Source organism: Hylobates moloch, unplaced genomic scaffold, assembly GCF_009828535.3.
Source record: "Hylobates moloch isolate HMO894 unplaced genomic scaffold, HMol_V3 SCAFFOLD_18, whole genome shotgun sequence".
NCBI classification, from domain to species: Eukaryota; Metazoa; Chordata; class Mammalia; order Primates; family Hylobatidae; genus Hylobates; species Hylobates moloch.
This window is the reverse complement of record NW_026652293.1, coordinates 16025845-16047449: the sequence shown is the minus strand read 5'-3', so window position 1 is coordinate 16047449 and position 21605 is coordinate 16025845. Positions and strand designations below refer to the sequence as shown.

Genomic DNA, 21605 nt, shown 5'->3' with positions numbered 1-21605 from the left:
TTTTTTTTTTTTTTTGAGACAGAGTTTCGCTCTTGTTGCCCAGACTGGAATGCAGTTGTGCAACCTTGACTCACTGCAATCTCCACTTCCCGGGTACAAGTGATTCTCCTGTCTCAGCCTCCGAAGTAAGTCAGATTACAGGCATGCACCACCATGCCTGGCTAATTTTTTTGTATTTAGTAGAGACAGGGTTTCGTCGTGTTAGTCAGGCTGGTCTCGAACTCCTGACCTCAGGTAATCCACCCATCTTGGCCTCTCAAAGTGCTGGGATTACAGGCGTGCTCCACTGTGCCCGGCCTTGACTCGATTTTTTTTCTCAAATAAAATCAATTAACATCCATTATAAAAACTTTAAATCTATAGTAGGGTAAAAATAAAACATATAAACACTTCTTTGCATTCCCCTTATTTAGTTCTACTCCACGGAATCAATGACTGTTAATATTTTCTTGTTTATCCTTTCAGAACTCCATTTATTGTTGAGAATGGTGTCATGTAAAATGTCTTAGCCAGTGCGATGGCTCATGCTTGTAATCACAGCATTTCTGGAGGCCAAAGTGGGAAGATCACTTGAGGGCAGGAGTTCAAGACCAGCCTTAGCAACACAGAGACCTCCATCTCGTGTGTTTTCTCTTATGCTTTCTCTTGGACATTTCTTTATTATATTTCTTCCTCGTTTTACAAAACCATTGACTTATCTGTTTATGTGTCATGTCAAATTCAAATGAGAGTGATAAACTCTCTTGTATAGTGGGGCACCTGTTAAACTTTGCCCAGAGAGTGTCCATGAGGGATTTGCTGACTAATCTTTTCTCAGGATACTGTTTCTCTTTCTCATTTTCTCTTTTCCTTTTTTTTTCCCTGTTCATCTTGCAGCTCCTTTTCATTTTTTTCTTCTTTTTCTCGTTCTCTCTTTCTGCCTGCTTCTCCTCCTCCTTCTATTTCTGCTTTCCGTTTTGTTCATCTTCACTGTAATTTCCAGTTGATTGTTCTGGATTTTGATCCCAAGGCATAGCTGGTTGTTTTTGAATGATCAGGGGCTTCTGAAGTATCGGGATCTCTCTCCACATTGAAAAAGTTTATTCTCCCACTTCCTGAACACCATCCTTTCCTGGGGCTTCCTCAAAGTCAATGGCTGCTCTTTCAAAGCTTTCATTGTTGCTCCTCTTTCCCCATCAGTGGCATTTCTATACCCTAACAATGAACTCTCTGAAAAAGAAAGAAAACTATCTCATCAGGGAAATACAAAGCAAAACCACAATGAGATATCACCTCACACTTGTTAGAATGGCTATCATCAAAAAGACAAAAAATAACAAATGTTGGTGAGGATGTGGACAAAAATGAAGACTTGTACACTGTTGGTGAGAATGTAAATTGGTACAGCCTTTTTGGAAAATGGTGTGGAGGTTCCTCAAAAAATTAAAAATACAGCTATAATATAATCCAGCAATTAATTGCACCACTAGGTATATATCAAAAATAAATGAAATTAGTAAGTTCAAGAGATGTATGCACTTCTATATTCATTGCAGCATTATTCCCATACTGATGGGAGCTTCTTTAATCACTAATTAAGTATCTTTGGCACACCTGCTGCAGGCACAAAACATAAAGACTCAAATTAGTCTCCGAAAAATAATGCCACCTATCTATTTACTGAAGCAGCATTTCTCCTCATGTATTAATAGCCTGGTACTTTCAATCAGTTACTTGCTGTGAGAGTCACACCTCACTTTGGCTTCTAATGGGGGAAGTAAGTAGCAAGCGTCAGCATTGTTTTTCTTCCAGCTTCCATGCCTGTGTTCCTGCTGACCCATCCCATTTGTATGACCCTTCCTCTCCCTCCTACCCATCCTTCCGGGTCCAGCTCAGATCTTCTCTCCTCCATAAAAACTCCTTCCGCTAGTTTCAGTCAATAGTAGTATGTCTCTCCTTCGTGTTCCTATGGCACTTTTAGCCAATTTTTAGCTGCTCAATATTTAACTGCTCCTTGCTTTATTATATATACAACAATTTAAGCACTTCCAACTATAAATACCTTAGGAGCAGGAACTATGATACCTACTTTGTGTGTGTGTTCCCCCCTCTTTGGGGGCCATTTGATGTTCAGTAAATGTTTACTGGTTGATTAATAAACTAGTGTGACAACCACCAGGAAAGGAAAGGAAGAATGATAAACTGTTGCATGGTAGACACACCTGACAGTGATAACTTGACTTGGGCACACCCTGAGAATGACCCTGTATAGCAGATGCACCTGAATGTATGTTCGGAGTTCTGAGCTAAGGGAATCCAGAAGTGGCAAATCCACAGATCCATTCCTTATCTATGAGGAGCCATACAGCCCTCCACTCCCCATTTCCCCATGGAACACTGGCCATACAGAAACTTAAGGCCCTGAATTTTGCATTACATAAAGGTTGCCAGGTGGAAGTTGTTAGGGAAAGAGTGTTAAGTGAAAATGCTATATAAACTGCATGCCTTTTGCAAGAAGTTGCTGTTCTCCTGCCAAGCCTGCCACCACTGGGTTCTCTTCCATGTGTGTAAAAATAAAAGCCCATGTTTCATTTCCTGGCTCTAGGTTTCTTCTTCAGCCTCTTGAACGTGGTGCCATGCTCACTGAAGTCAATAGGGATTTGGCACAACTATTATTGTTATTCTGAAACTTTTAAGACTCTGGATTTTACTGTTTCCAGGATGGGGTTTATTTGCAAAACTTTGTTTCTAGAGTTTGATAAAAGGCATTCAGCTCAATGCATGAAATTATGCTTGAATGAATTAAAAAGCTAAAAGCTGAAATGAAAAATGAAAATAAATATTAATTGAATATGAATTTTTCTGTAAAAAGATTTTAATCCATGAAATCAAAATGGCTTAGCATATGAATGCTTAATTATTTTATTGTTCTAATAGTTTGAGGATGGGGAGAATAGGAGCATTCCTCAGCAAGTAATAAGGATACATCAGTCAATTAAAGTTTAGAGATTTCTCACAAAGGCACCAGATTAACCTTATCGAACATAAGTTTCTGTACCTTCCAGACTTTTCTGCTTCTCCTTTCCCCTAAATTTTACCAAACCTACTTAGCATTTCATTCATTGGTCTCTTTTTGAGTACTATTTTTTAGTACTCATTTTCCTAGCTTCTAGGTATTTAAAAATCATAGTGACTGAGCTGCACAACCCTAGTATTTGTTGTTAGAAAGCAGTTGAGTTTTGTTTGAAAAATGTGTCTTCTGTACTTCCATAGAGCAATGAGTTGTGAACCTCTCACAGTTGTAGATCATGTTGGTGCTGCCCCTTAGTCACACCTCGCCTTTCAGGCTGATGAAGTATTTTGCAGCAGATGTGGCAAATGTAGAGGTGCAGCTGTTACGAGCATTTTCTGCTTTAAGTGGTAAGGGTTTCCCCTGCTGTTCCCCTTGGCCGACTGGCTCCTCTCAGGGTGTTGTTGATGAAATTTGGTCTCTTGTCACATCATCTTCCCAGCTTTGCAGCAGCTACTCCCTCATGGTTTCTCATGGATGATCATGAATTTATGGATAGAGTAGCTCGGCTGTGACGTTAAAACCTCCAGTTAACTGAGACATTCCTTAATAGAACTTTGACCAACATGACCAACAGCTATCAGCTTTGCTTTCACATAAATAGTGCTTTGTTCTTTAGGCACACAGAAAAGCTTACTTTTCTTTTGATAACAAGTGTACCAAAAGCTTACTTTTTCTTCAAGCATTTCACTGTCAGAATCTTTGCAGTTGCATTTAAACCTATATTCCCTCTGCAGCACCACGTGAAACGTACAATAATCATGATCTCTCACCATGCATTTACACTAGCAGGGCCATCAATTAACACGTTTCCAGCACACCTGTTACCTGCAGTGCTTGGTATCTACATTCAAAACCTTTGCCTGATATATTCTAGTGAACAACATCTATGTAACTAGTCCATGGTGTTTTATATTCACAAATTGACAGGAAAAATACAGTCTTCTATCCTACCATCAGGCACGTTAACCATGCAAAAATAAATATCTCAGCTATCTGGTGTATTCCTATCAGTGGTTCTTTAAAATATCACCCCTAAAAATCATTATTTCTATCAGTGACTGAACTTACAATTTCTAGAATGAAAATAATCTATTTTAATGCCAACTTTTTTCTCTTAAATATTTTGTTTTTAGATTTTAATAATTACCAAGTATATAATTTTTAAATAAATTTAATTTAAATAAAACAGCTATGATATAGAATAGCCTAGAAAGGAAATTTGACATCATTTTTATGGCACAGGCTAACTTTGAAAATTGACTTAAATAACTTGTGAGTCCATAAAAATTTTACCGTTGATCTCACTTAAACTGCCTTGAACCTTACTTTTTTGTGATCCCCTATTACTGTCTCACATTTCTAACAAGCCTTTGCCTAATGACCAATTTACACATAGATTTGCTTCAATATTGTGTTAGAATCTCAGACTACATGATGTAATTTATGTGAATCAATGTGGATGCAGTCTCCCCTCTTAGCCCCTAAGAAGGTGGCATATGTAGAAACAGGGGGAAAGACTTCCTCATTGGAATCCTATACATCCTCAAGAATAGAGGCTTCTCTTTGTTCTTTTAGTCCTTTCACATCAATCAATCTGCAAAATATGTACTTAGCCAATGCCAACAAAATAGAAGGGTATCCATTTAGTTTAGTCGTTAGGCATGAGGGTGTGAAAGAAGAGTCATTAAAACACTAAATTCACATGTTAGTAACTTGGATCCCTCAGTCATGGACCCAGAGGCAAGAAAAAAACCAAGAAAAACCAGTCCTCGGCGGGGCGCAGTGGCTCATGCCTGTAATCCCAGCACTTTGGGAGGCCGAGGCAGACGGATCACGAGGTCAGGAGTTCAAGAACAGCCTGGCCAACATGGTGAAACCCTGTCTCTACTAAAAATACAAAAAATAGCCGGGCATGGTGGCAGGCACCTGTAATCCCAGCTACTGGGGAGGCTGAGACAGGATAATTGCTTGAAGCCGGAAGGCGGAGGTTGCAGTGAGCTGAGATTGCGCCACTGCAGTCCAGCCCGGCCAACAAGAGGGGAACTCAGTCTCAAAAAAAAAAAAAGGAAAGAAAGAAGAAAGAAAACCAGTCCTCTCTCCAACCTGTAGTACATCAGTCCCGAAGGCACACAGCCCAAGTTGTTTACAACCATTCAGAATCAAGTTGTTTACAACCATTCAGAATGTCGACATTTTATATCCTGTTTGAAAGTTCAGGTGTAGCCCCAGCTATATTTCCCAACAAAATTACAAAGCAAGAGGAGATGCTATTTGCATGATAAGAAGGGGTGAGTAGGCTACAAGGAGAGTGTCCTGTAAATGAGGAGCCTCGAAAGAGCAATCTCCTTTGGAGAGGGAGAAAGGCAGCTGGAGAAGATACTGCAAGGAGGGAGTCAGAGGAAGAAATACCTTGTTCATTTCCCCTTCTTTCTTGAATCTCCTGTTGCAGCTTTCCTTAGGTTGGATCCAACAACAACAACAACAACAACAACAACAACAAAAAACACAGCTGGTATAAGAACTTATCCAGTCCAGGTGCTGTGGCTCATGCCTGTAATCCCAGCACTTTGGGAGGCCAAGGTGGGCAGATCACCTGAGGTCAGGAGTTTGAGACCAGCCTGACCAACATGGTGAAACACTGTCTCTACTAAAAATACAAAATTAGCCAGGCATGGTTGTGCATGCCTGTAATCTCAGCTACTTGGGAGGCCGAGGCAGGATAATTGTTTGAAACCGGAAGGTGGAGGTTGCAGTGAGCTGAGATCGTGCCATTGCACTACAGCCTGGGCAATAAAAGCAAAACTTCATCTCAAACAACAACAACAACAACAACAAACTTATCCAAGTCAGTCTCCCAGAGCAGAAAGCAGAGTAAAGAAGACTAGAGGAGTCATCTAGAGGGGCAAATAGAAGATATTCAGCCCATGGTTCATTTTGTATTATTTAACATATTAAACTACTTCTACCCTTTTGAAGTAAGTCAGTCATAAATTCTAGATTCACAACTGATGTATACTAAAATAGCAGCATGAATGCATTTGCTTGTTTAACTTCATTTTTTTTTTTTCATCCAGCATTCAAATAGGCATTGAGGGTAAAACATTGAAAAGGAGAAAAAAAATCTTGATGACACGCTTATCCAATTTGTTTCTTCTTTTTTTTTTTTTTTTTTTTCTGGAGTGCAGTGGCGCGATCTCGGCTCACTGTAAGCTCCACCTCCCGGGTTCACGCCATTCTCCTGCCTCAGCCTCTCCGAGTAGCTGGGACTACAGGCGCCCGCCACCGTGCCTGGCTAATTTTTTGTATTTTTAGTAGAGACGGGGTGTCACCGTGGTCTCGATCTCCTGACCTCGTGATTCGCCCGCCTCGGCCTCCCAAAGTGCTGGGATTACAAGCGTGAGCCACCACGCCCGGGCCTGTTTCTTCTTTCTCTCAGACTGGTTAAAGGCCAAAACTTGCCCTTCCTATTTGTGTCTTCATGTTCTATGTATTTATTTGAATCATCCAAAGAATGTTAAGTATCATGCTCTCCTCCTATCCTGTATTTTCTTACCTCTGGGCCTCCTTGGGTAACAATTAACTCACACTGAATTGTACTATATGACCAGGCTGTTCATGAAGTCTCAGTGACCATTCTTTTAAATGAAAATGATACTCTTTATAATGTCCTTGAACATGAAGCTAAAAGAATGAGCCTCACATACTCGCCCTCAGACTGTCATTTAAAATGGAAAAAAAGGGAGACATAAGAGAGACTATCATTGAAATATAGAGAACAAAAACGTATTTCCACTCCCTCCTCAAACCCTGCTACAAGGATTGCAAAGAGGAAAAATGGCAAACATAGACATAAACTTGAAAATACAATATATGCCAGCATACAAAAGATAAAATCTTGAAACAGAAAAGGGAATTGACTTAGGAGTCCAAAAGAAAGCTGAAATTTAAGCATCTATGTCCGAAAGATGAAAATCAGTTCCCATTGCAGAATTGTGGAAAGACAAAGGAATTGGAGGCAATGGGTACTTCACAAGACAGTGTTGTGGATGAGACTGAAAAGAAGAAGACATGAAAGTCTTTTAAAGTAAGTGGAATTTTAACCCTGATCTCTCCTACCTCATACGACGAGACAAATACGACTTCCTAACAGAAGATGCATTTAGTCTCTAGAGCAGTCAAACCATAGGAGTTTAAGTGCATCTGGCAGAGCTAATGTGGTTGGGGGGGTTGGGGGGAGGGTAAAGTAAAAGGGAGACACCCCAGACTTAAAATGATAATTAGTAAAACCTAACATACTAAAAGTTGCAATCTCTGGCTCCCTTTTCCCAAAACACTAGCAGCCAGGTCTGGACATGGTGGCTCACACCCATAATCCCAGCACTTTGGGAGGCCAAGGTGGGAAGATTGCTTGAGCCCAGGAGTTCAAGACCAGCCTGGGTAACAAAGCAAGACCTCATCTCTGTTTAAAATAATAATAATATACATTGCTTCTACCAGCATCCCTGGAAGTTGGAAGATAATGGAAAAATGCCTTTAAAATTCTAAGGAATTTAAAATTCTATACCCAACCAAACTATTAGTCAAATATGAGACTAGAATAAAGACATTTTCAGAAATAGAAGCTCTTAAAATTTACCTCCCATGATCTCTTTTCCAGAAAGCTATTAGAAAATGTGCTCCAATAAAACCAAGAAAGACAAAGATATGGGATTCAGGAAACAAGGGATACAACTTAGGGAAAATGTAAAAGGAATTTGCAGAATGGTGGAGAACAGAAATACCAAGATAACAGCAGTCAGCAGACATAGAAAAAGACCAGAATAGAGCAGGACAGAGGCCTCTAAGAGCAATGTCTCTAAGACGAATATAAAACTGATTGAGTATAGCTAATATTTACGAACATGTTTAGAGGAGAATTAGTTCTAATATTGAAATGAGATAATTGGTATAAAAGCTAAGGAAATAAAAATATGAGGCAACAGTTTGCATCAAGTAAAAAAAGTATATGAAATAAAATATAGAGTAAACTATGACTCGGCCATGAATATTATACTGTGATTATATTGCATGTTGATTTATCTAAAAATGTCACTATCACTACATAAAGAAGGTGAAATGAGGGGAAGCTGAGATAGAGACAGAGGATAGAGAAGTGCTGTGCAAAATAGAAAAATCCTCATCTACCATAGCAGAAAGTCAGTGGGTAATGCCCCATATTGAATTTCCCAAAAGCAGACTCTGAGATGGAGATCGACACGCTAGAAGTTTATTGGGGAATGTTCTTTGGAAGGAGAAAAAAAGCAGAATTGGGCAGAAGGAGCAGCTGGGCTGTAGTAGAGTCTCAAAGAAGGCCTCTGCTAATTCTACAGGAAACTGTGATGCTGGATAGTTCCACAAAGTTGTTTGGCCCAAGTTGGGGCAAGGGGACTAGTCATTTATGCTCCTGTATATATAACTTCACTGAAAGTAGGCCTCCCTGGCAAGAGGTTGTGGGGGCGGAGGGGGCAAAGGCATTTCTCTTCAGATGCAGACGCCTGAAAACTTAGGGTTGTCTGACAGAAGCACTCACAGCAGCTAGGGGGTAAGTCTTTTTATTCCTAAAGGTGCAGCTCATCACAGCATCCTCAATCAGTATATCAAAAAAGCTAAAATCCAGAAGTTGCAGACTAGGCATACTTTTTAAAATTACAGAAATATATAAAATAAAAGAACTAAAAAAAATGAAGGTGCTAAATGGAATGGGAAGAGAGAGTGGGGACGAATGGGGCAGGTACTGACTGCTGTTTTTCATTGTGAGGCTAGTACCATAGGACTTTAAAAGCTTGAAGGTCAGAGCTTTGGCCTTTTTTTTCTCTTTCTTTTTTTTTTTTAATTTTTAAGTGTAGCTAAGGAAGTAGCCATTGAGATGAATGTCACTGTAATGATCATGGCCCTTAATCCTATTAGAACTAGAGGTCACAGTGTAGAAAGGGATAGTGGTAGAGTTTGGGAAAGGAGGAACATAAATAACTTAAAGCATTCTGCATAATAATGTGGAAGGTTAACTCCATTGAACATGAGCAATTTAAACATTTTGCATAGTAATGTAAAAGCTAACTGTGGAAGGCAGGGGTAGATAGCCTTGCAAAGGAAGAAGTTAGGAAAGTGATTATCTTTCTCCTTAAGGGTCTAAAAAGTGTATACTCTTAGAACTAACATCTGTCTTGATTCAGAGATTACTATTTGGCGGGCGCTGCACTCAGCCTCATGAGATAAAGGCAAAAGGTATTTCAAATGCACTTCTCCACTTTGGCTTTTTGATGAGATTTGGAGGGCCAAAGCCTATCCCGGACTGGTCTGCTGAAGTTATTAAAACTGAATACCAGCTGGGCTCGGTGGCTCAGGCCTGTAATCCCAGCATTTTGGGAGGCTGAGGCGGGTGGATCACTTGAGGTCAGGAGTTCAAGACTAGCCTGGCCAACATGGCGAAACCCTGTCTCTACTAAAAATACAAAAATTAGTCGGGCATGGTAGCGCATGCCTGTAATCCCAGCTAGTCAGGAAGCAGAGGCAGGAGAATCGCTTGAACCCGGGAGGCAGAAGTTGCAGTGAGCTGAGATCGCACTGCTGCACTCCAGCCTGGGCTACAAAGCAAGACTCCATCTCAAAAAACAACAACAACAAAAAAAAACCCTGAATACCCAGGTTTAGGGATATTAACTATAAGACAAAAGAGGCTGGATCCTGGGATAATAAACTCTGGTAAGTATGCAGTTATGAATTCTCCAGAGACAAGTAAAAATTTTGCACAGAATTTAAAGGAAACAAACCCCCTGGAGGGGGACAGGGACATAAAACACAAGTTAGAAACTGAGATCATCTTCAGGATAATTCTAGGTAAACTCATCAACTTCTTTGGTGTTAGAACATGAGAAATAGTGTTTGAACTTTTGTGTCCCTTAAGCATGGGGAAGTTATAGCTAAGGAATCTTTTGTCTATTTATTTTATTTGGTTATTTTTTCCTTCAAACCTTTATGTCCCAGTAATGTAAGGAATCGTTTTACATTGTTTCCTTCCTCTGCTGTTATTCCTTTTATTTTCCCTGATCTTCAGTAAAATTAAACATGTCTACCCTGTTGTCAGGAATCTCCTTCTAGACCATATGGCCCTTCTGTGGTCTTTGCCATCACTTCAGAGTCTGCCATGACCCTGAGGGATACTGTGTAGTCTGCCCATCCAGCAAGGCCTCCACAATACCCAGCGGTCTTCCAAATTTAGACAATTCTTATGCTTGTTCATTCTGGTGTAGCAGCGGATGATGGGATAGGAAACCAACAGAATGGCCCTGTGCCTCTGTATCTCTCATCCATACCCAATTTGAGCTCCTTGGCTCCAAAACATGTTTGGAGTTACTCTCCTGAGGGAATTTGGGCATAGCCAGTAATCTCTAAATTGAGTTATCAGTTGGGGGTCTCAAACAGGAAGCAGATGGCACTCTCAAATTGGGATCAAATTCAAGGAGGGTTGATTTACAGAGGGACTAATTGAGAAGGTGTGGCAGTGTTGGAAAGCCACAAAATAACTTGGGCTAACAACAGCAGAACTATCCTACCTCTAGGGCCAAAAGGCTGAAGGCAGAGATTATCAAAACCCAGGAGAGAAAATTAGATTGAGCAGAGCAGTGACCTTTAGAAGAGGGACATCGCCAGCTCGAGGGAGCCCCTCAGGAGAAAAGGCAGGGTTATTGATACCCTGTCCTCATTCTCTTGCTTCCTGCCAGGGATTCCCAGTGATTAAACCCTACTGCTAGTCAGAGGGCAGAGGCTCCTATTGATTTAATCCATTAAAGTTGAGCCTCACAGAGTAAGAAGCAAGGTGAAGGGTGATGAGTGGTAACAAGGGGCAAATGGAAGATACCCAGCACACCATAAAACCATTCAGATTCTGATAATTGACTGAAGTTATTAATAGCTCAAATTATGAATGATAACATGTTTTAATACAGAATTTCTCAAACGAAGGTTAAAGAACACACATGTGTTCCCACATGTAAATGCTTTCCAAGAGGTATACAGGCAGGGATAATTGTAAAAGAATCAATTTCCAGATGTTCAACTTTCATATGTGTACATTTTTAAAATGTTCAGCTTGAAAATGAGCCTCTCATTTTGCAAAGGCAAGTACTATATTTTACTTATCCAAAATCTTAAAAAAAGATATTTTACAAGGATATATAAAACTCCTTGGGCTCCAAATAAAGGGAGAGCATTTCTTAATGAGAAAGCCCCATAAATCTCTGGAGCTTCCTGCCTCTTCCATTCTCACATTTATTTCTGTAAATGTGAAGCCTGTTAAAAACAGGGTATTTTGGACCATATTGGGATATCATTAATTTAAATATATGAAAGAATGGATTGTTAAAGTGGTAACAAGTTTTGTTATATGATTTTGCCTCTTCCTGTGTTTAAAATGAAAAATAATTCTTTTTGGCCATTATCAACATTCATCCATATTACATAGTTACTTGAAAATTACAGTTACAATGTCATTAGTTAAAAAGTCAGGTACTTTTGGACAGTTGAAGAACTGTAGGTTCATGATAACTCTTTAAAATATAACAGAAATACTTCTTGTGTTAAGAAAACTTATCCACATTATGAAAATAAGGCAAAATGATAATTATGTGCCTTTTAAAGTCATTCTGAAACACTGTCTTGTCTTACAGACCAACCTAAAGAATGCCTAATTCTCTCAGGGAATGTACCTTCATAATTTTTTTTTAATGTTTATCTTTTTATAAAAGAGACAGTAGTCTCACTATGTTGCCCAACCTGGTCTTGAACTCCTGGCCTTGAGTGATCCTCTGGCCTTGACCTCCCAAAATGTTGGAATTACAGGCATGAGCCACCATACCCAGCCATGAATGCACATTTGACTTGCAACTTACTAATGTTTATGGCTCAAATTAGGTAAAGTTAAATGTTCACCTGTAGAACATTGATACAAATAACTTTTGTTTAGCAGAAATGAAAATAACTTGTTGGTCCAGGCGCAGTGGCTCATGCCTGTAAACCCAGCACTTTGAGAGGTAGAAGCCAACAGATCACTTGAGGTCAGGAGTTCGAAACCAGCCTGGTCAACATGGTGAAACCCCATCTCTACTAAAAATACAAAAATTAGCTGGGTGTGGTGGTGCACACCTGTAATCCCAGCTACTTAGGAAGCTGAGGTGGGATAATCGCTTAAACCTGGGAGGTGGAGGTTGCAGTGAGCTGTGATCGCACCACTGCACTCCAGCCTGGGCAACAGAGTAAGATTCCGTCTCAAAAAAAAGAAAATAACTTGTTCCAGGCAGAATGATAACCCCCAAATTACAGTTGTATTGTCTGAAGATCATTTAGTCAACTTTACACTGAAATTCTGCATTCTTATGCTAGCGTTATTTTTCTTGCATTGACTATATATTCTCCAGTCTATCCTATATTCCTTTAAACCAGGTTGCCCATATTTTGGTTCCTTCATTATTAAAATAAGTACATGTTTAATGTGTGGTCACTACTTGAAATATGGGACTATCAAAAATGTCAAGATACATTAGATAAAACAGAAAAATAAATATTTTATCATGGTATGTTATTCAGTTGGGTAATAAAACCTTCTTTACAAATTATATTATGAAATATTTATTTTCTTTATAGTCAATTCTCATCTTATAAAATGTTTATTATCTCCTTTGTCATATTAACAGAAAAATAAAATCTTATGATAGCTGCTGGACCAGTAAGTTTTAACAGTGTGTATATTTTCTCTTCCATGAAATACATAAGAAATGTTTGATTATAATATTCAGATAAAGTAATGGAGCTATTCTTGATTTTTATATCTAATTGTCATCTAATGATTCCAAAAATTCAAACATTGAAGTTTGATGTACTAGATACATGCATACCCATACACATTAACTGAAGGAAAGATAGACTTTATTTTCCTTTTCATAAATTAATAAAAAATTTTATCTATATTTCATATTATTATTAAGTAAAGAGAAGGGACATTTTTATTTATTACTTTAGTAATCTACAAGATTGATAAATTACTTTTGTTTTTGTAGAGACAGGGTCTTTCTATGTTGTCTAGTTCCAACCTCCTGGCCTCAAGCAATCCTTCTGCCTTGGCCTCCCAAAGTACTGGAATTATAAGCACGAGCCACCATGCCCAGCCAATAAATAATGTTAAATACACATTTTAATCTTGACTGCTTTAATAACTTATTTATTTATTTATTTATTTATTTATTTATTTATTTATTTATTTATTTTGAGACGGAGTCTCACTCTGTCGCCCTGGCTGGAGTGCAGTGGCGCAATCTCGGCTCACTGCAACCTCCGCCTCCCGGGTTCAAGCAATTCTCCTGCCTCAGACTCCCAAGTAGCTGGGATTACAGGCACCTGCCACCATGCCCGGCTAATTTTTGTACTTTTAATAGAGACAGGGTTTCGCCATGTTGGCCAGGCTGATCTCGAACGCCTGACCTTGTGAGCTGCCCGCCTCGGCCTCCCAAAGTGCTGGGATTACAAGCGTAAGCCACCACGCCCAGCCAATAACATACTTTTAAAGCATGTTTGGCAATATATTCCTGAGAGTTTTTTTTTGAAGTGCATTGAAATTCATACTACACATTTACTTGAAAAATATAGGTAGACACTTCACAACATATTTGGCTATAAGATCTGGCTTTGGGAGGCAAAGTATCAGAGATGAGGGTAAAGGAAGATGACCCAATAGAAGCCTCCAGCAATCATTCCCTGCTGCAGGAACACCAAATTGAATGACTATCCACACCAAAAAGCACCTTCATAAGAATCAAAAATCATGTGAGCAATCACAGTACCTGGTTTTAACATCAATATTAAGGAAAGAGGCACTGAAGAGGGTAGGAAAGACAGTCTTGAATTGTCTACACCACCTCTCCCCCCACCCTCCAGCAGTGGCTGCATGGCACAAAGAGAATCTGTGCTTTGCGGGGATGGACAGCATAGTGATTGTGGGACTTTACATTGGAACTCAGTGCTACCCTGTCACAGCAGAAAGCATCGTAGGGCAGAATTTAGCTAGAGCCTGTGGAGGGGGCATTTAGACCAGCCCTAGCCAGAGGTGATTCGACAATCCCAGCCATCAAAACCTAAGTTCCAGCAAGTCCTGCCACCATGAAGGAAAGTGCTCTGGGCAAGTCCTGGTGCTGTGCTGGGCTCACAGCCAGTGGACCTGGGGGACATGTGACCTAGCCTGGGCGGCTAAAGGAGTACTTGCATGACCCCTCTTCCAAGTCCAGGCAATACAGGTCACAGCTCCAGGGGAGAGTCCTTCCTTCTGTTGAGGAGAGCAAAGGGGAGAGGAAAGAGAACTTTCTCTTGCAACTTGGAGACCAGCTCAGCCATAGTGGAACAGGGCACCAGGCAGAGTCCTGAGGCCCCCATTCCAGGACTTAGCTCCTGGTGACATTTCTAGACACACCCACAGCCAGTAGGGAAACCTCTGCCTTGAAGGGAAGGACTCAGTCCTAGCAGGATTCACCACCTGCTGAATAAAGAGCCCCAGGGCCCTGAATAATCGTGAGTGGTGGCCAGGCAGTACTCACCGTGGGCCTTGAGTGAAACTCAGAGCAGTGCTTGCTTTAGGTGTGACCCATGATGTTTTCACTTACTGTGGCTACAGGAGAGCCTCCTTTTGCTTGAGGAAAGGAGAGGGAAGAATAAAGGAGACTTTGTCTTTCAGCTTGGCCACAGGGAAGTAGAGCACCAAGCTAGCTCCTGGGGTTGCCAATTGCAGGCGTTGGCTCCTGGATGGCATTTCTGGACCTGCCCTGGGCCAGAGGGGTACCCACTGCTCTGAAGGGAGAGACCCAGGCCTGACAGCATGCACCACAGCTGACTGAAGAGCCCTTGGGCCTTGAGTGAACATCAGTGGTAGCCAGACAGTACTTGTTGTGGGCCTAAGGCAGTGGTGCCCATGAGGAGAGACTCCTCTGCTTGAGGAAAGGGAAGAGAAGAGTAGAAAGGACTGTGCCTTGAGGCTTGGGTGCCAGCTCAGCTGTACTAGAATAGAGCACCAGGTAGGTTCCTATGGTTCTGAACTGCGGCCCTGACACCCAGACAGCATCTCCGGATCTGCCTAGGGCCAGGGGAACCTCACCACCCTTAAGGGAAGAACAGAAGCCTGGCTGGATTCACTCCCTGCTCTTGGGCCTTGAATGAACATTAATGGTAGCCAGGCAGTGGTCACTGTGTGCCTTGGGCAAAACCCAGTGCTTTGCTTGCTTTGAGTCTAACCTAGCACAGTCCCAGTGGTGGTAGCCACAGGGGGCTTGTATCACTTCTCCCTCAGCTCCAGGAAGCTCAGCCCAGAGAGAGACTCCATTTGTTTGGGGGAAAATAAGGGAAGAGAACAAGAGTCTCTGCTTGGTTATCAAGGAAATTCTCCCGGATTTTACCCAAGACTACCAAGGTGGTACCTCTGTAAGTCTGTAAGAGCCACAGCATGACTCAGCTTTGGGTGCCCCCTAATGCAGATATGGATGCAATGATTAAAGACTTAGATCACAACATCTAAGTCCTTTAGGATATTTGGAAAGCCTCTTCAAGAAGGACAGGTATAAACAAGCCCAGACTGTGAAGACTACAATAGATACCTAACTCTTTAATGCCCAGACACCAACAAACAAGCATCAGGACCATCAGCAAAATATGACCTCACCACACAAACTAAATAAAGGACAGTGGCCAATCCCAGAGAGACAGAGATATGTGACCTTTCAGACAGATAATTCAAAATAGCTGTTTTGAGGAAGCCCAGTGAAATTAAAGATAAGACAGAATCCTATCAGATAAATTTAACAAAGAGATTAAAATAATTACAAAGAATCAAGCAGAAATTATGGAGCTGAAAAATGCAATTTACATACTGAAGAAGTACGAAGAGTATCTTAGCAGAATTGATCCAGCAGAAGAAAGAATTAGTGAGTCTGAATACAGGCTATTTGAAAATACAGTCAGAGGAAACAAAAGAAAAAAAAATAACAAAGAATGAAGCACACCTACAATATCCAGAAAATAGACTCAAAAGGGCAGATCTATGAGTTCTTGTCCTTAAAGATGAGGTAGAAAGATCAGGGTAGAAAATTTATTCATAGGGATAATAGAGAACTTCATAAACCTAGAGAAAGATATCGATATTCAAGTACAAGAAGGTTATGGAAAGCCAAATTTAATAAAGAAAATGTGGTACATATACACAATGGGACACTATTCAGCCACAAAGAAGAATGAGATCCTGTAATTTGCAATAACATGGATGGAACTGGAGGACATTAAGTGAAATAAGCCAGGCACGGAAAGATGAACTTCATATCTTCTCATTTATTTGTGGTAGCTAAAAATTAAAACAATTGAACTCATGAGACAGAGAGTAGAATGATAGTTACCAGAGGCTGAGAAGGGTAGTATGGGGTAGGGGGAGTGAGGATGGTTAATGGGTACAAAAATAAAGTTAGATAGAATGAATAAGATCTAGCATGTGATAGCACAACAGGGTGACTGCAGTCAACAATAATGTATTGTACATTTAAAAATAACTAAGAGAATATCATTGGATTGTTTGTAACACAAAGAAAGATAAATGCTTGAAGTGATAGACACCCCATTTACCCTGATGTGATTATTATGAATTGCATGCGTGTATCAAAATATCTCATGTACCCCATAAATATATACACCTAGTATGTACCCACAAAAAAAGATCTGGCTTTGCCAGTTAGGTTACATAAAAGCACTTTTTGTAAACTGAATAAGACAAATATGCAGCTGTAGTGTTTTGTAATAAGATACATTTTATTATATTAAAGAAAACAAAAAACCCAAAAGTTTCATGAGATTAAACATTTCTATTTTCTGAAACTTTTCTTAATATATAAAAATAAACAATATGTCCCTAAGTGAAAGGGTAACTAGTACAATTAACGGGTATCTACTTCTTGGTAACAACTATTTGGTGTATATTCCAAAAATAGAAAAATGACTCTAATAACTAGTAATAAATCACCTTATACATAAGATGTTTTCCAGTTCATTGCTCTTAAAAAGGCAAAATTGAAAAAATAAGATCCAATACAATTGTTAGCTGTTATATTATTAAAATAATTTTATTCTTAAATTAACAAATAAAAATTGTATATATTTATGGTATACAACATGATGTTAGAAATATGAACACATTGTAGAATGGCCTAATGAAGCTATTATAATTCGTATATGCATTGCCTCATGTACTTTCTTTTGTGGTAAGAACACTTGAAATCTCTTAGCAGCTTTCGAATATACAATATATTTATAAAATAATTTTAAATGATAGATCAGTTTTTGATTTTTGATGTATAACTTGAAAGACAGTCAAATAATTGAGTGACACTGCTACAACAAAACTTCTTTTCCCACCTATGTATTTGCGTGGGCAATTAATATTTCAGCACTTCCATCTATAAAAACTGTTCAGGCTGAAACTATGACAAATTCAGGTTTAATTTTGTTTTATATTAGCAAAAAGTTATATTTATCCACAGAGACATATGCTATCCTTAAAGCCTATTAATTTTGTTAAAAGTTGCATTTCCATTAAAAATTTACTCATTTAACAGCATATTTATTTTTAAACTTAAAGAATTAAAACATTCACATTTAAATATTAATATTACCATTCATAGCAAGTATTTATATTACATTTTAATCCTTTTGTACTAATCAAAATTCAGTCCAGAAAAAAAGTTTAACACTATGTCTAATACATGCAGCAGTTAAAATAAAATTTTAATATCAAATAAATATTTGAAAATATTAATATTTCATGTTGAAAATATGAATTTACACACATTTTTGTGAACAGAAGTATAATAGAGTGTTCAATAAAGACTAAAGCATAAAAAATATTACATTGTGATAAAATGTAAATATGAATTTAAGGCAAAAAAGGGAAGAAGTTAAATTTCCATATGTGGAAGTGAAGCTTGTTCATATGTTTGTTAATTAGATGAAAGTAGGGATCAAATTGTCAAACATTTGTATTCCAATTAATACATTTATGAAAGTGAAGTAAACAGGTTTTTCTGGTGGTTGTTGTTGGTCGTGCTATGTTGCCCAGGCTGGTCTCAAACTCCTGGGCTCAAGAGATTTTATTAAAATTAAGAAATATTTTTATTAAAAGAGATTAAAAAGTCAAGGTACAGATTGGAGAAAAGTATATATGTGTGTGTATATTCTCTGATATACAGATATTTGACATAGCTATATCTGGTCTATATAAAAAAATATGGCTAACAGGCTGAGTGCAGTGGCTCATGCCTATAATCCCAGCACTTTGGGAGGCCGGGTGGGTGGATCATCTGAGGTCAAGAGTTCAAGACCAGCCTGGGGAACATGGTGAAACCCCTTTTCTACTAAAAACACAAAAATTAGCCAGGCGTGGTGGCGGCCGCCTGTAATCCCAGCCACTCGGGGGGCTGAGGCACAAGAATCACTTGAACCTGGGAGGTAGAGGTTGCAGTGAGCCAAGATTGTGCCATTAAACTCCAGCCATGGCAACAGAGCGAGACTCTGTCTCAAAAAAAAAAAAAAAAGCTAACATATATATACATATATGTCTTCACCTGACATATATACAATTAAACCCAACATATATATTTTGGTATCTTACAAATGGCTCATATTCAAAATGTTTCAAAATCTCCTACTAACCAATAAAAAAGCAACTCAATAAAATGGGCAAAAGACTTGGTCACTTTGTAAAAGAAGATATCCAAATGAATAATAAGCACATTAAAAAACTGCTCAACATTGCTAGTCATCAGGGAAATGTAAATTAAAACCAAAGAAATCTTACAGTATATTTTTCATAAGACTAAAATTATAAAAACATTGATAATACCAACTGTTGGCAAGGATTTGGAACAACTGGAACTCCTATACATTTTGAGTGGGAATGTAACATGCTACAACCACCTGGAAAAAGTCTTTGGCAGTATCTATGGCAATGTGACATGTACAATACCCTACAACATGAAAAATTCCACTTCTAGGTGTACACCCAAGAGAAAGAAGTATACATATCCACCAAAAGACATGTCCGAGAATGTTCATAGCAACTCCATATATAAGAGCCAAAACCTGAAAACAACTCAAATGTCTATCCATAGGAACTTATAGAAATAAATTTGAATATATTCATATAACAGAATACTACTCAGCAATACAAAGAATGTACCTTTTCTATATGCAACAACATGAATGATTCTCACAGAAATAATATTGAGCAAAAGGAGGTAGTCACAAGAGTATATTCTGTATGATTCTATTCATACAAAGCTGAAGAATAGGGAAATTTAATCTATAATGATAGAAGTACTAACAGACATTGTCTGTAGAGAGAGTATTCACTGGGAGGAGGAATGAGGGAAGCTTTTTAAGTGATGGAAATGTTCTAATCTAGATCTAAGTGGTGGTTACTTGGTATATATATATATATGTGAGAATTTATTGAACTGTTTTCTTAATATTCATATACTTTACAGTATATAAGTAATGCCTCAGTTAAAAGGTTAAAAGAAGATTATCAAGTATAAATTCTTGTTTTCCTCTTTTCTGTCACAAAGTTAACATTTTCCACATTCCCAAATTACCATACAGAGGTACACTATTTAAGATGACAGAAGATCTCAGTTTATAATGGCAGATGTATTCTAAAAGTCATAGCCTCTTAAAGATAGAAAAGGCCTAACATTAAAGGATGATATCATAAAAGTACAATGGTATATAAATCAGTGAAGAGGAAATCTTGGCCCATCATACATACACAGTGGTACCTAACAATTGTACATTCATAGGTTTAGCAATAAGTCATTCAAAATGAAAGGATGAGGTACACTGTGGAGGAAAGATGATGGAGAAATCCAGAGCAGCCAGTTAGGGTTCAAAGAGGAGTCTATTTTTGGAACTGTTCCTTAATGAGCAGGCTCACCCCAGTCTGTGGGGAGAGGCCAGTGAATTGCAGAGTATTAACATCCTTTCTATTCTCATTCTGGATTGGAATTCTTAGAATGATCATATGGGACACATGAACAATTGTAGCTATAGGCTGAGGCCATTTCTGCAATCCCCAGCCGAATTGCCCAGACTTTGAAGAGAATGAGCATCTATGACTTCCTAGGCCAACGTTACTTCTAAGCAACAATAAAGATGACTGGACCAGGCAAAATATATTCATATTCAATCACAGGATTTATTATCTACACTTAGCCAAAGTCTCCAACATCCCACAGGCACTTGAGCATGCAGGCTTTATTTTACCTTTTTAACCTATAACTTCACTTCTTTTCTTCATGATTTAATCTTTTTTCTGTAGCACCACCACATCCCAGACTAACCCCCCTTAGACATGTGTTACTCAGTTATAATTACTATTTGCTTAATTTGCATGCATCTTCTTTCATTTTAATGTCTTTAGCATGGGGAAGAGGCTTCTGCAAAGGCAACTAGGAATGCAGTATTTTTCATTCAACCTTTACTAAAACCCTGAATCTACTTGGGTACCTGGCTCTACTTGGGTACTTATCTCTGTGGTTCAAAGAAAGTAAATACTCCAGAGTTTCGTTTCCTGGTGTTGTCTGTTTCTCTCCCAGCCTTGGTAACCTACTTATACTACCCTGAATTCATACATTTTCTTTCTAGTCACTAACCCTGATACAATATCCTCTCCTTCCGACCAAGACTACCAGTTCAACAAAGGGCATCTGCAGCAGGCTATCTCAGGGCTAAGAACTCTAACTAGTGCACAGCAATGAATTGCACAGTTCACTTCTGACCAGCCCTTAATGAGACAAGACTGCAAACCCAGGATGGGGAGAAACAGGAAGAGATTAAAAAATATTATTCACCAATTATGTAAGAATCATATGTTAAATGTGAGTTACTTTCTATGAATCCTTTTACAAAACAAAATTTTATATACACACACATACATATACACACATACATACGTATATACTTATATACACACATACATATACACATACATACATAGGTATAATCACTCTCTAATTTATCTTTTTTATATGATGTTTTCCAACTTTATGACTCATCTATACAGCTGATACATTATGCCTAGAACTGCCAATACTATAGTGGCCAACTTTCTACTTTAAGACAGGGTTAAAGGATTTCCCCTCTAATCTGTACCAAGAAAACCCCACGATATCTATAATTTTAAGAAATCTTGCCATTTGAGTCTTTGTTGCAACTTAGACATTGCCTCAGAGTCCCTAAAGAGGATCTGATTTCCCTGAGATTTATTTCAACACAAAACCCTAGAATCAGATAATCCCCACCCAGATGCTACCATGCTGCTGCCTTGGGGTTTGGGATTTAGCCTTGGGGGCTGTGGCAATATTCTAATTTCCAGAAATACATGTTGAGAACCAAAAATTTCCTGGACTTACCATTAATTATCATGCTTTTCTTTATATCGAGTCCT

General features: G+C 38.8%; 1 pseudogene; it reads right to left on the bottom strand.

The window, feature by feature from the left end:
- Positions 1-566: 566 nt before the first annotated feature.
- The window catches only part of LOC116457977 (NANOG neighbor homeobox-like), a 32566-nt pseudogene continuing 11527 nt past the window's right edge, over positions 567-21605 (bottom strand).